General features: G+C 37.9%; 1 protein-coding gene across 2 annotated transcripts in view; it reads left to right on the top strand.

Annotated features, from left to right (window-relative positions):
- PLCL2 (phospholipase C-like 2) overlaps window positions 1-15,254 on the top strand; it is a 189,056-nt gene that overhangs the window by 36,778 nt on the left and 137,024 nt on the right. Inside the window, exon 1 of one of the 2 annotated variants that reach the window (XM_012663630.1) lies at window positions 8,661-8,864. The exons of the other annotated variant lie outside the window; for it this stretch is intronic. The gene's annotated coding sequence lies outside the window, so the exon portion shown is untranslated. Of the gene's footprint in view, window positions 1-8,660; window positions 8,865-15,254 lie in introns of those variants that run through there. 2 annotated transcript variants of the gene reach the window in all.

Below are 15,254 nucleotides of genomic sequence, written 5' to 3'. Positions count from 1 at the left end.
ATTTCTTGTTTGCCATCAAACTTAGGGAGTTTTCAGCCATTATTTCTTCAAATATTCTTCTCCTTTCTCTCTCTGCTCTCATTATAGAACTCGATTATACATGTATTGGTATGATCGACGGAGTCAGTCACAGGTCTCGTAGACTGTTCACTCTTCTTCATTCCTTTTTCTTTCTGCTCCTCGGATTGTGTAATGTCAATTGATTTATCTCCAAATTTGCTGATTCTTGCTGCTATTGAGAGAAAATTCTAGTGAAATTTTCATTTAAATCATTGTATTTCTCAACTCCAGAATTTCTATTTGGCTCATTTAAAAAAAATCATTTTATCTATTTGTTGATAGTCCCTATTTGGTGAGACATTCTTATGATTTCCTTTAGTTCTTTGTACATGGTTCCCTTTAGCTCTTTGAGCATATTGAAAATAGTTGATTCATAGCCTCTATTTAGTAAGTCCAGTGTGTGGCCTTCCTTAGGCATTTTTATTAGTTGCCTTTTTTCCTGTGTATGGGCCATATTTTCGTATTTCTTTGCATGCAAGTAATTTTTTGTTGAAAACTGGACATTTTTAATATTATAATGTGGCAATTCTGGAAATCAGATTCTCCTCACTCCCCAGGGTTTCTTGCTATTTATTGTAGTTGTTGCCTTTTATATGTTTAGTGACTTTTCTGTACTAATTTTATAAAGTCTGTGTTCTTTGTCATATATGGCCATTGAAGTCTCTGTTCCATTGGCTTAGCGTTCAGCCACTGATTGACAGAAATTTCCTTAAACACCTGGGACAAAAAAACCATGAACAACTCCTTGTCTTTGCAGTTGGACTCTGTGTTTTAATGTCCAACCAGGCAGTTTAAATGAAGGCTAAAACTCTTCTTTAGCCTTCATTTCCTGTTTTTACAGAGCCTGAAGGTCAGCCAGAGATGAGAGGGTAGGGCTATCTGAGCTCTTTCCTTAGCATGCACTCAGCCCTAGCATGTTACCCTTTTCCATAACCTACAGACTACCTCTGTTGGTGCCAATTAAGGGGTATTGGCACAGAAAATGGAGGTTGGTAGATTTCCCCTTTCACTGTGTAAGGGTTGTTGCCCTGTTTCCTGTAGCAGGGTGGAGGGTGGTTTACCAGCATTGTTCAGTGTAAGTCAGTGATTGGGAATAACCATGATACGTATACCTGAAGCAAAGATTTTTACTAGGTATTAGGATATTCCTCTAGGTCAGAGTTTCAGTTTTTATTCAGCATAACTTCATGTATATGGAATTTAAATCTACAGAGTATAGGTTCTTGGGTTTTTTTTTTAATGTAAAATGATGTAAATCAGTATGATTAACCAGCCTATCCACTTAAAATCCCAAAGTCCTGTTGACACATATATTTATCTTAGCCAATTCAAGTTATAAACATGAGCTTTATTATTTCTTTTTTGCAGGTAATCTAATGTGATTTTTTTGTCTTTTTTGAGATGTAATTCACATACCATAAAATTTACTCTTAAAACGTACAGTTCACTGGTTTTTATTATAGCTATAGTTGTGCAGCCATTACCACTATCTGATTCCAGAACATTTTCATCTCCCCCTAAAAGAAACACCTTCTTGCCTATTAGCAATCACTTGAGTCCCTGGCAACCACTAATTCACTTTATGTCTCTCTGAATTTGCCTATTTTGAACATTTCTTATAAATGCAATCATATATGACCTTTTCTAACTAGCTTTTTTCACTTAGCATAATATTTTAAAGGTTTATTTATGTTGTAGTACTTTGTTCCTTTTTATGGCTGAATAATATTTCCTTGTATGGGTGTACCCCAGTTTATCCATTCATCAGTTAATGGACATGCAGGTTATTTCTACCTTTTGGCTGTTAAAAACAATGCTGCTATGAACATTTGTGTACAAGTTTTCATGTGGGTGTATGTTTTAATTTCTCTTTGGGTATATATCTAGAAGTGGAATTGATAGATAATATGGTAACTCTATATTCTGTATATTTAATTTTTTGAAAAACTGCCAGATTGTTTTTCAAAGCAGCCTAATCTGCTTTTGAGGTGACTATTTCAAGTTTACAAAGCAAAGGAGTGGACCATATTGGCTCACACTTACACAAATGAAATGTTTCAAATGCTGACGCTTTGCAGGGAGAATATCTGCGTGAAAACAGTTAAAAGTTTTTTTTTTTTTTTTTTTGATTATCCTCCCTAGGGCTTCTAAGTGTTACTTCCATGCTCATTAAAATTAAGTCTTTTGCCGATTCTTCATGATAGTTGGCATTTTTGTTTAATCAGCTTTAAGTTACTCTCAAACAAACAAAAAGAGCCCAGTATGCATAATCAAATACTCCAGAATCAGACAGATGCAAAGGCTGTCTTTGCTACTTCTTAGCAGTATCACTTTGGGGAATAACTCCCTTTCTTGAAAAAAACCCTCTTATTTCCTCCTCTGTAAAATGGGATTAATAGTAACTACCTTTAGGTGTTCCCGTTTTAGAATGAGCTCATCTATGCAAAGCACTTGCCTGGCATTTCTTAAGTGCTCAATAAATGTTAACTGTTGTTATCATTATTACTGTGTCATTATTTAAATGCAGTGGTATTTTTGGGAAAGATAAATAATGTTTTAAAATTACTTTCTGAAACTGCTTAGAGACAAAACCTGTTGTAATATAGTGATCAGATTTTTACTCTAACAAACAAAATCATTGATAATCAAAAACTTTTTTTTAAGATGAAGAATGGGGAGGCAGCCGATAAAAATCAATTTGAAGTAGCTCTTTGGTAGTTATTTATTTTATCCTTGATGTGTATTAAACTTAAAGCAATTTATTTTTCTTTTCTTTCTTCCCTGAAGCAAATGTAATTTGGACACAGACCAATTTTTTTTTTTAACTAAAATGAAATGTTAAAAAAAATCATCATCCCTTTCAGCACTACGTTTTGCACAATGTGATACTGTCACATTTCCCTTTAATTTTGCTTAATTTTTTATAATTAGTGACCAAATAAAGTGAATTTTTTCCAGTGATTGTTCCATAATATAATGCTACAAATATATTGCAAATAAAAGATTGATAACAAAATACAAAAATCAGAATAAACATATGAAATAAACAATTGAAGACAAATATGAGAATAGCCAATAATGGCTAGTTAACATTCTGAGCAAACCCTTTTTGTTAGCTTAAAAGGAATGAATCTTTGTTTAGTTTTTGTTCTAAATGGGATGTCTCATTCCCTTTATTTGAAGCATCTTGGTAAGTTTTTATGACTTGTAGGCATCGGAAGTTTTAGAGCTGGAAGGGGCTTTGATAATAAAAATTGGTCTGGTGCAGAGTTTCTCAACCTGGGTGCAGTTAACATTTTGGGTTGATAATCCTTTGTTGTGGGGGTTGTTCTGTACATTGTAGAATGTTCAGCAGCTTCCCTGACTTCTACCCACTAGATGTCAGCAGCACAGTCCCCACCCCCGCACAATGATGACCACTGGTCTAATGTTTGCCAAAGTGTATACCCCATGGAGCACCACTCATGCTGGAGGGGCTGAGGTACTCCAGGAAAAGAAGATTCTGTGGTCAAGTAAGTTTGAGAAACCCTCACTTAAACAACAACAAAGGACTGTCAGAGCTTTTAATGTGATATCTAATGTGAATTGCCAAGAGGAAAACAGGCACTATGTCTTAACTGAGTCGACTGCAGACCCTTTTTCAAAGGGCAGCTTGCGGGATGGAACACATTTCCATTGTCCTGCTCCAAGTCTTTCATTTTCCAGGTCAGGAAACTGAGGTCTAGGATGGTTATGTCATCTGTATGACTTAATTTCATAATTGCTGAGTGAGCACGTACTGCATGCTAGCTCCTGTGTTAGGCACCGGAGAGACAAAGGCAATACAACAGGATAGGCAGACAAAGACCCAGTAACCACAACATAGTGTGGTTAGTGCTAGGAAGGAGGCCCTACAGGATGCTGAGAGAGCACCTAGGAAGAGCACTTAACTCGAATTAGGTAGAGGAGCTGAATCCATGTTGAACATGTTGAAGCTGAGGCATCTGTGGAGGTGACAGTAGACTAGTTGGAAAGACCAGTTGGTAGACTGGCTGGAGAGGCTGATTTTGCATCCCTGTGTGCAATAACTGAGGACAGGGACTGTATGAGAGCATCCTCAGGGATGAGGAGCCAAGGATGGAGCATCGGGGACATCGATGTTTAAGGGTGCACCAAGGAAGAGCAGCCTCAAATGGAGACCACGAAGGAGGTGAGAGAAAGCACAGACCCAGGTGAAGGGTGTGCAGGCTGACGCTGCACAGAGGAAGGAGCCGCTGCAGTGGCTGAGGACTTGGGCTCTGGAGCTGAGCTTGTGTTTGAAACCTAACTGCCCCTCTCACAGGTTGTGTGACATTAGGGACATGTTACCTTATTTCTCAAAGTCTCAATTCATAAAAGGGGTACAATTGTAAAACCTATTTCATCTGCTCGTGAAGCCCAAAGTATGATGTACCATGCTTGGCATATAAGGAGTGCTCGGCAAATACTGGGTGATATTATTATTATCAAAAAAGATGAGGACTGAGAAACACTCTTTGCATTTATTATCATGGAGGTTGTGGGTGACCTTGGCAAACATCCATTTCAGTGGAGGGACACATGGTTTGAGAGTGAGTAGGAGGTGAAACAGTAGAGGCTGTGAGTTTAGAAATGTTCTCAAGGTTCGTTGTGAATGGAATGGGGACGATTATTGCTGGAGAGAGTTGGAATTTGTGGCTGGTTTAACAGAAAAAGGCTGTCACATGGCTTGAGCACACTTAACTGCTGAGGTTAAGAGGCCAGGAGAGATGGAAGTGGTGAAGCTAAGCAAGGGGTGAGGGATAAAGCAAGGCACGTGGGAAGGCAGGCAGGAGGGCATGGGGACAGAGACCAGGAAAGAAACTGCCCTGCACTAGGACTTGCCTCAGAGTAGGCAGAGACTGCTGGAATTGAGATTTGTAGGTTCCCGAGAAGCAGAGTTTAGCAGGCCTTTTTGGCATTCTTTCCATAAAGATAACATATTTTCAAATCTTGAAAGGAGTCTCCTGAAAAGGCTCCTGAGAAGACAGGCAAGAATCAGAGCCTGTTGGTAAAGTCAGACTCCCTGGGAGTCACCTTGGAATGCATACTCACTTTGCAATCATTTTTAACTGTTAAATAAAAGCCTCCCGGATCTAAGTGTATTGAATTGCAGCCACTGGCTCTTGTCCTCCTGACTTCTCTGTGCATGGATACATCTGCCAACATTTCCTCCTTCTCTGTTGGCCATCAATATGTTCTTTTTCTGACCAAGGATAACAAACCGTTCCTACTTCCCAGTCTTCTGTACTGGGCAGGAGGAATTCTTACCATCCCCAAATCTTGAAAGGCTGGAGAAGCTGAGTTCTTTCTGAAACTTGGAGAAAAGAGAATGCTGGCTACTTCCTGACACAGGAACTATTTGAGTGTAAGGAGGGTACTCCATGTGTGAATCCAAAGAAGCTAGGGGACAGCTGATGTGTATTTTGGTACTGCGTGGAGCCTAACGAGTAACCCTGAGGCCCTTGGTCTCTGCTTGCAGACTCTCCAAGCAAGGCCTGAATGTTACCTCTCATAGACTCCCAGGGACTTTCAGGAAGATAGAGGCCTGTCCTTACAGATGGAGAAATATCTTGGGAGGTGACTTGCCAAAGGACACAGAAGAGTCATGTGACTCTTAATTTAGAGTGGTATTTGTCCAGCCAGAGTTTGTTGCCTGGTGTGTCTTCTCTCTCAGAACCTAGAATAGTGCTCTTTTGCAGTAAATGTTTCTAGTTTATTCTCTTTTCTTTTAGTCCAAAAAACATTTAATGTGGATTAGAGTATGCTTTTGATTATTTCTGCATTTAACTTGAGGAAGTAACCTCATGGGTTCCTATTTTTATTTCCCTCATTCTGAAGACAGGCAAGATTTCACGAGTAGATGAAAGAACACCCAAATTTGAGGGAGTGCTCCAAGTGCATAAATACTTGTGGCTGAGAGAAAACAATGGCCCTCCCTTGACTACTGCAGGGAAGAGCCAATATTGGGAACAGCTGTGTTTGAAAGTCTCCTAATTGTTATTTATTCTATCTGTAGATCTATAGTCCAACAAATGTATGAACAGGGCCTTTGCTGATCATATCTCTTTGTTTTGATCAGAACTGCTATAAATAAAAGAGCTGTAGTGTACTGTTTTCTTAAACTCCTAGGGCTTTTTACTGCAATTCACTGTTTTCTCTTTAGATACAGTCTTCTTCAGCTTCTGTTCATTTCTAAGAAATTGAACCTAGAGTAGTAAACAAGTGATACTTCTATAAGCTCCGTAAGGGTCTGCTTCTCAGATCTGTGAACCTCAAGTCAGTTGTTTTCTTTTGCCTTGTGAAGCTCTACTCTAGGCACCCGAACTCCAGCATGTCCCATGTGTTATTCGTGATTTTCTCCTTCCTATAACAGTTAATGGCATTCTTTATGACCCAACCAAGCAACCTTGGAGCCATCTTTATCTCCTTTTTTCCTTACTTCTGGTGTACATTTGATTACTCCATTTTCCAAGATGCCAGGCAAGTCAGTCTTTATTGTTTGCTCTATAAACACAGATGGTAGGGCAGGCCTCATACCTCTGGTGCCTTTTACTCGAAATTCTCTTCCTGCTGGCCAGGCCCCATTCTTCCTCCCAAATATCAAATGCTCAGCAGAGGCACTCCTCCCTTTCTCAGGAAGATGTGTTCACTTCTTCCTTTGGATTGCCATTTATTTTTTTTACTCTAATACTCTTGACATTTTGTGGTAATTTTTTATTTGCAGATCTGGCTCTTCTGCTAGATGAGGAAAACGTTGTGAGTAGGAACCCAGTTTGTACTTAAAGCCATCGTGTCTGGCACATATATAAACAAAAACACCATTAAATGATTATTATTTTTTGTTTGATCCCTTTTAGTCTTTTTTTGGTCCTCTCTCTATTTGCTTCTTTCTTTTAGGAAAAAAGCACATAAATGTCTGTTCCTATAAAAATAATCTGAATACAAACTCTCTGTATCAGCAGATAGAATAACCTGGTTGCATTGTCAGTGTTCTGTCTAAGTGCAGTTTAATTAATATCTGTTACTCTTAAGGAGCAGAAAACCTCACAAATACTGTTCATAGAGAAAAGGCATTGGTCTTGGAGCCTCAGGGTCCAGGTGCCAGTTTGTTGCTGCCACTTATAAACTGAGTGACCCCGGGCAAGTTATCCCCTCTGTATTAGGTTCAGTTTTCTCCCTTGCAAATGAGAATAATACCTACCTGACAAGGTTATTTTAAGGATTTTATGATGTGTTGGTTATGAAAGCGTCTTGAATAGTGTGAGATACAGAGAGTAAGTTCTGACATAGAATAAGCTCATGTTATAGATTGAACGTTTGTGTTCCCCCCACATTCATATGTCGAAATCCAATCCCCAGTGTGATGATTTGAGATAATTAGGTCTTGGGAGTGGAGCCTTCATGAATGGGATCAGTGCCCTTATAAGGAGAGGTCAGATCAGAGAGCTTCTTTCCACCACGTGAGGACACCAGGAGAAGAAGGTGGCCATCTGCGACCTGGAAGAGGGCCCTCGCCAGAACCCAACCATGCTGGCACCCTGATCTCGGACTTCCAGCTTCCAGAATTGTGAGAAATAAATATCTGTTGCTTCAGCCACCCAGTCAGTGGTAATTTGTTATCACCAGAAGAACTAAGATAGCTTTTAATTAATTTTAGTTGAATCTGAATTTGTATGTATTTTTTGGGCCTGGAGTCTGCTACATGGTTTATGTCATGTCAGCTGTAAGCTTATGTGATGTCTCAAGGACTAAATTTTCAATATCTATCTTTATTTCAAGTTACTAACATCCACTTTTTTGGCAATAACATGAATATTATTTTAACCGATAGTTTCATAAGACAACTAAACTGAATTTTTTCTTCTCATTAAAAAATTTTTGGAGTACTGTTATTTCTTATGTCTTGGATAATATTGAATTAAGGATGTCCTTTATAAAAATTTGCTTAAATTTAGCTGATTTGTTTTGGAGATATTTTTATCTTTAATATAAGAAGTAAGATATTTTGTAATTATCATTATTTTGTTTGGAATTTCTGCTGAGTTTTCTCTTTTTCCATTGCAATTCTCCTTTGGGAGAGAGCCTTCTTTCCACAGCCGTATGCTGGTTTATATAGTGAGAGGATGGATGCATCAGACCCGCTCGGCACCAGGAAATATAGGAGATCCACAGCATATTACTTGCTTGTATGTATCTTTAAGATGTAGAAAAAACAAATCTAAGGCATGAATTACACTTGCTAGTTGTAGATGGGGTCTGTAACCCACATTCATTGGGAGAAAAACAGCCCCACCCTGTTTGTCCTGCTGTGATGGCTGAGCCTCAAAGGAAAAGGAGAAGTCCCTTGGAGTGAAGCAGTTTTCTCTCCCCGCCCCTCCTTTTTGTTTTCTTTAGTTCATTCGTTAATTTTTTTTCTAACAATATGAGCCACAAAAGCAGAATTTTTAGGTGGTACTGTGTGGCTGTACAAATTCCTAGTTTTGCTTTTCTTTTAATGGTGATTCCAGCACCACTTTTTGAGAAGAAACTGTCATAGTTTCACATTGCCTCTAAGAAAATGGAACGTACCTAAGCATTGTTAGAGAGCAGGAGTGTTTTACAGTGGCTGCTGCCCAGGAAATTTCAGTGAAAGACTGAGACATAGGAGCAAAGCAGACCCAGGAGAGAAGGCAGCACCCCTCTGCTGCGACACACTCTAACTCACCTGGCAGGGAGGATGGCGCTGCTCCTGCCTCCTGCAGCCATGCTCAGGAGCACTGGAAATTGTAAGGGTTTTGTTTTGTTTTGTTTTGGGGATTTGGGGAAGATTAGCCTTTGGGATTCTCATCTAAAGGGTTTTGTCAAACATTTATTTACTTAATTAAATAAAAATCCAAAGTAAGCTATCATTGAAATAAGTAGTATACTAATGAGGGTGAGCAGTAAGAGATTATACAGAGAAAATTCTTTCTCCCCATCCCGGCCCTACGCACCTGGTTTCCTTTTCCACAAGTGTGTCCTTCCAGAGATATTTGATGTGTAAACCAGCATGCATATGCATGTACCTGCTTCTTTTATAGACACAGAAGCATATTATAATATGGTTCAGCACTTTGCTTTTCTTACCTTACATGATTTCCTGATTGTTTTCCAAGTCAGTATTTATAATACAGTATTTAGAAAGAACGAGTTTCTCATTCTTTCCTTATGGCAGTGTGGTATTCCATTGTATGGGCATATGATTTATTTAACTAGGTTTCCTCTTGAGGGATATTTAGGTTGCTTTTCATCTTCGATTATTATCAAAGGTGCTGGAATGAAGGAGCTATTGTTAAAGTTCTCTTCTTAGTTTGTGAAAGCTGTTCTATAGTGCGCTTGTTGGTAGGATTAATAGTTTGTCCTAGATAAAAGAATAAAGAGAATTATGTAGGATTTCTTGTTTCCAAAACAAGCAAAAAATCACATCTCCTTTTTTAAAAAATAATTTTTATTTTTTATTTTTTTTTGGCATGTTTTTAATGCAAGGTTTCACTCTGTCACCTGGACTGGAATGCAGTAGCACGGTCACAGCTCACTGCAACCTTGAACTCCTGGTCTCAAGCCATCCTCCTGCCTCAGCCTCCCAAGTAGCTGGGACCACAGGTGTGCACCACCACACCCAGCTTACTTTTTCTATTTTTTGCAGACATGGGGGTCTTGCTATGTTATGCAGTCTGGTCTCAAACTTCTGGCTTCAAGTGATCCTCCCACCTTGGCCTCCCAAAGCACTAGGATTACAGGTGTGAGTCACTGCGCCTAGCCAAAAGTCACATCTAATAAGGGGTAAAGGAGAACCAGCAAAGGACCCAAGAACCCAAGATTATTATCCATGCATCTTTATGAGCCTTACTTATTATTTTTTTTGGAAGTGGAATTGCTGAGTCAAAGGAAACAGAGATTTTGAAATCTTCTATATTTTTCTCCTGAGCTGTTTTTTTTTTATTTCTAAGGGCTCTATAAATATTTAGTTGCTTAGCCCTTTGTCTTTTCTATTTATTGCAGTATTTCTCTAGTTTATGTGTGCTTTTGTTGATCAGTAAGATTTTTTTTTTTTATGTAATAAAATGTTTTGCTCATGCTTTCTGCCTTTAGTTCAGTGTCAAAAAAGTCCTTCCTCAACCCCAGGCTGTATAGTGCAGATAGAAAGAAGTAAACATTAAAAAGCTCTTCAGACAGTGGAATCAACAGGAGTTAGCAATTCAATTGTAGGGGTGTGGGGACAGAGACCCTCAGCTCTCTGGTTGTTCACTTTTAACAAAATTATATGCAATACAGGTAAGATTATTATCCAAGTGTCTTTATGAGCCTTCCTTATTATTTTTTTTGGAAGTGGAATTGCTGAGTCAAAGGAAACAGAGATTTTGAAATCTTCTGATAATGTAGTCAAATTGCCTCCAGAAAGGCTAACATACTGACATACATGTCCACTAGCAATTAGGATGCTTGCTTCAGCCTCACTGGATATTATGGCTATGAATTGACACCAATCTGATAGGCAGAAAATACATATATTTTTCTTGTTTTAATTTGCATTTCTGTGAGTACTGGTGAGGTTGAAGTTTTCTCATGTTTATTGACTGATTATATTTCTACAAATTGCATATTGATAGTTTTTATGTATTTTTCTCCTGAGCTGTTTGTCTTTTTTATTTCTAAGGGCTCTATACATATTTAGTTGCTTAGCCCTTTGTCTTTTCTATTTATTGCAGTATTTCTCTAGTTTATTTGTGCTTTTGTTGATCTGTAAGGTTTTTGTTTTTTTTTAATGTAATAAAATGTTTTGCTCATGCTTTCTGCTTTTAGTTCAGTGTCAAAAAAGTCCTTCCTCAACTGCAGGCTGTATAAATGTTGGGATTTATGTAAATGTTCACATTTATTTTCATTTTCTACCTTTAAACCTTTAATTCATCAGGATTTTTTGAGTTTAAGATGTGTTGTTTGAACTACCTCTTTTAGTTCCCAATAGTTAAAAAAAATAGTAAAACTTCTTTTCCTGAACCGAAAATCGGGACAACCTAGTCTAACAAAGAATTTTTAGGCACTTTGTGTGAGAGAAGCAATCTCAGAGAATAGATGTAAAAATATTGAAATTTCTGAGGCATTTGCTGGTATATATGGTCAAAAGAATAGAATGTTTGAAATTCAGAATATACGAGAAAGTCCAGGTAATAAAATATTGCCAGTGGTTTATGTCATTGTCACTTGCATTTCACTTAAAGCTCAAAGTTATTCTTCTTCTTTGAAATATTAGTTAACGTCAGAATGACTTTTCAGGTCGATGGTGGCTCTAATTTTTGCATGTTCATAGGCTCCTTTCTGTGCAGAACATCCAAAGACAGCCTATTCTCCTGACTGTAGTAGAGGCAGTCAGACAAGACCAGGGACTGTGGAGGCTTGACCTCCAGTACTACTGAAGGAATCTTAGGAAATAAAATGCCATAAAATGCCACAGTCCCTGACATTTAATTTGCGCAGCAAGATTAACATTTCCTAAGACTTTTAGAAATAATTTAGGTGCCTAATGGAAGTTTTTTTGGTTTGTTTTTTTGTTGTTGTTCTTTTTGTTTGTTTTCCAAATTCTGGAGCTTGATTGGTTTTTCCTGAGAGAAGGCACTGCCCCTTTCTGCCTGTTTAGAAGAAATTTAGAGATGGAGTCTGGTGGTGGGACTATGTGTATGTGCTTGATCTAGAGGGCCTGTGCTGTCCACATTAGCGTGTACCATCGGCTCTTTACTGATGCCTCGGTTCCCAGTAAATGCTGTTTGCAAGAGTGAGGTGAGGTTCGGTGGCTTTCAGGCCACCCAGAGTGCCATGTGATTCTGTTTGATAAACTCTGTGGTTTTTCTGTTCTCTATGTTTTTGCTAGCTTTTTAAAAAAAGAGAGAGAGGGAGATAAGCAATCAAGCAGGCATGATATGTTAGGTGTTTATCTTTTACATGAATTTTTAGAAAATCTAAGTGTAATTTAATTCCTGAAAGAACAAAAAGTTGTTTCCTTGGGGAGCTGTTTTTGGGAGGCATAGGTCTTTTATTTAAGGCTTTGGAGATTAACTATGAAAATGAATATATGACTTTGTAAATATATATTTTTTCTTCAGGCTAAGCCATATTTTTTCAAAAAGCAAGGCTCTAATTGACTTGGCATGTCAGAGATTAGGAAAAAAATGAGTGTTGGAAGCCATCCTTTTTTGTTTTTTTTTATAATGATACAGGTTTTCTGATATTGTCCAGGTATAAGTATTAATCCTTAAATCTTATCTTTATAGTCTGGGAATTTTCAGACTCAGCACTATGGACATTTTGGGCTGAATAATTGTTGTGGGGGGGCTGTCCTTTGTGTTATGGGATGTTTAGTGACATCCCTGGTTTCTACACACTAGCTGGTCTCTAACCACTGGATGCTAGTGACACTGCTCCCCCCAAACCATAACAATAAAAAATGCCCCAGACAGTGCCACATGTCCCCTAGGGAGCAAATAATCCCTGGCTAAGAACCACTGCTATAGTCAATGCAGAGGAGATAAGATCAGTCAAATCAGGGATTATATCTGACTTTTATATGGTCTATTTTCCAGTCACTTGTCTTCAGGGGAGGAAGAGGCTGCTAGAAGGAACCCTTTACCTAAACTTCAGTGAAAATACAGTTATATTCCATAGCATACTAAGTGACTAACTAAATTTGTTATATTGAAAATGAAATCAGTGAATTGAGACCTGAGAACAGTTTGAAAATCTGAAAGGTTATTTTTCTAGAAAGACTGATCTGAATTGATTCCAGGCAAAGGGCAGGAATCATATGGCTCTTCTCTGGTGAATCAGTTATGGTCATTAAATTTAGGTATTTGCTATGCTAATAGCATAAACCAGAGAACAGGAAGGTTCCTTCCTAAAATATCTGCCTGTACTTCTAGGCTGTACTGGCCATGCAAGATTTGCTGCTGTGGCCTTGTGTGGACAGTTGACCTATTCAGATGAAACAACCACCTGCTGTGGAAAATCTGGAAAGTCAGCCAATGCCTGTAATAAAACCCTTACTTGATTACGTGTTTTAATGAATACAAGTTATACACTTGACTAGAAATTAGTGGCGTGTGTTTTCCTCACATATGGTTCAGTCTCCCCCCGTCACTGTTGCTGATTTTTAAAGATGCTTCCCTTTTATTAGCACTGACTGTATAGATCAAACAAAAACCAAAAGGGACATGTCACAGACTCAGTCTCTAGTAGGGAATGTTGTACTTGCATTAATTTTCGATAACAGGTTACAGTTTTAAATTGGATTTTTAAATAATACCATAGAAATTACATTATGAAAGTTGGTTTGAAAGGTGGCAATTGATGTGTAATTTGATGTTCCGTATTAAAATGTACTTGTCTTACATAAGTTTTAGTACTGCTTTCAAGCATAACTGCCTATATAATACAATTGTGTTAAATCATTGTTAAATGTATTTTTACTGAATACTGAACTGGAGTGAATTATAAATCTCTTGCCAAAAACATTGCCTTGCTTTTACTGGACAAGTGATTAATCATGTTTGGATCTGTTTTTAAAGAAATTTTTGGTGATTTTATAAAGCTTTTGGATAATTAAATTAAGATGAACTGTTTCTGCACTATATAAAATACCCTTTAATGCATTTTTAAAGGACCATAAAATAATAATTAGAACTTAGAATTATATTCAACTTTCAGTGATCATGTCAATGATCATTGCTAAAAGAGGGAAGAGGAGGTATTATAGAAAACAAGAAAGCATTTGGAAAATACGAGAAGCCTCAGCCATCCTTGTTCTCTTTTTGTCCAGCCTTACGTTTGATCTGCAGTAGGAGTTGACCAGATGGTACCAGGGGGAAGCCACAGCCTAAGAGAATGCCCTTGTGGAAGAGTGTGTGTTAACAGTGTTTTTTCTTCCTGAAAGATTTCTATTGGCCCTTATTTGAATATATTTCTATATGAAACTAGGAAATGGTAACCTACTTTTTGTTGTATATGTGCAAAGTTAGCATTTGGAAGCAGTGTAATGGGATGGACACCAGGATCTGTCCTAGCTGGAAGCTTCCCTGGAAATGCCTGGAACACAAGATGTGTTCGGGGTTCTTCTTCCCATGTTCTTTCTCCTTTTGTTTGTGCCCTGCTCAGGCATGAGTTCTTTAAATCAAGGATTTCCATTCCATTTACTGCTTCCATATTTGTCCCCGAAACAAAGAGAGACAGTTAACACTGTAACTCCAAAAATTAGAGCAAAAGAATTCAGAAATATGAGGAAAATTTATGCAAGTGTTTGAGGGAGGATATTTATGTTTCTGACTTTTATTCAATTTAAAAAACTTCAGAGCTAGCTGTATGGTTTCCTCGAATCATCTGACCTTGTCTCTAAGTATAGACATTCCTAGGAATACTGCAAGTCCATGTTGTGTGTTTTGTCTTCTCGAAAATCAACTAAGGCCCATACGTGCTGTGCAAATGTTGAAAGTATAATTCTTGCTGTAGATAGCTAAGGGTGATTGGGTAATCACATACTCTTTCTTGCCATGTTTTCTTTTAGGGCAAGAGTCTAATAGTTGTTGGAATTTGGATAGATTCAAACTATTAGTGTTTAGTCTTCTAGAATTTCTAGGTCTGTTGATATAGAAACAAATATAAATCTTTAGCTTGTGTATTTTTATCTTTAAATGCTTATTCTAGAAAAGTCTATTGGTTGAGTTTATTGGGACGTGGAATAAATGAAGCCAAAGTCATGAGTTCTGCTTCTAGCACTTAGCTTTGCCAGATTCCAGGATTACACTGTGCTGCCTTGAAAGAGGTAGTCTTCAGGGGGCCAGGTACAAAGAGCAGTTTCCGTTCTACAGTTATTTGTGAGTGTCTATTGTGTTGGGCAGACACCAGTAACCAAGACAGACCACAGACACATAAATAAATGAGAAAAATATCAGGTAAGTACATGCACAATATTAAAACTGAGTGAAACAATTGAAAAGTAGCTATTTCTAGAATCAAATAGTAAAGATGGATTAGGCCTCAGTGTAACAAAAATGACAGTAGAGCTGTAGAGCCTCTGAATGAACAAAAATCTGAGGTCTTATTCTGTTTACATTGCACAGAATATTGGGGACTTCTTTTTTTTTTTTTTTTTT

This window comes from Propithecus coquereli, unplaced genomic scaffold (assembly GCF_000956105.1).
Source record: "Propithecus coquereli isolate 6110/MARCELLA unplaced genomic scaffold, Pcoq_1.0 Scaffold12, whole genome shotgun sequence".
Lineage (NCBI taxonomy): Eukaryota > Metazoa > Chordata > Mammalia > Primates > Indriidae > Propithecus > Propithecus coquereli.
This window is presented reverse-complemented; position numbering and strand designations above follow the sequence as displayed.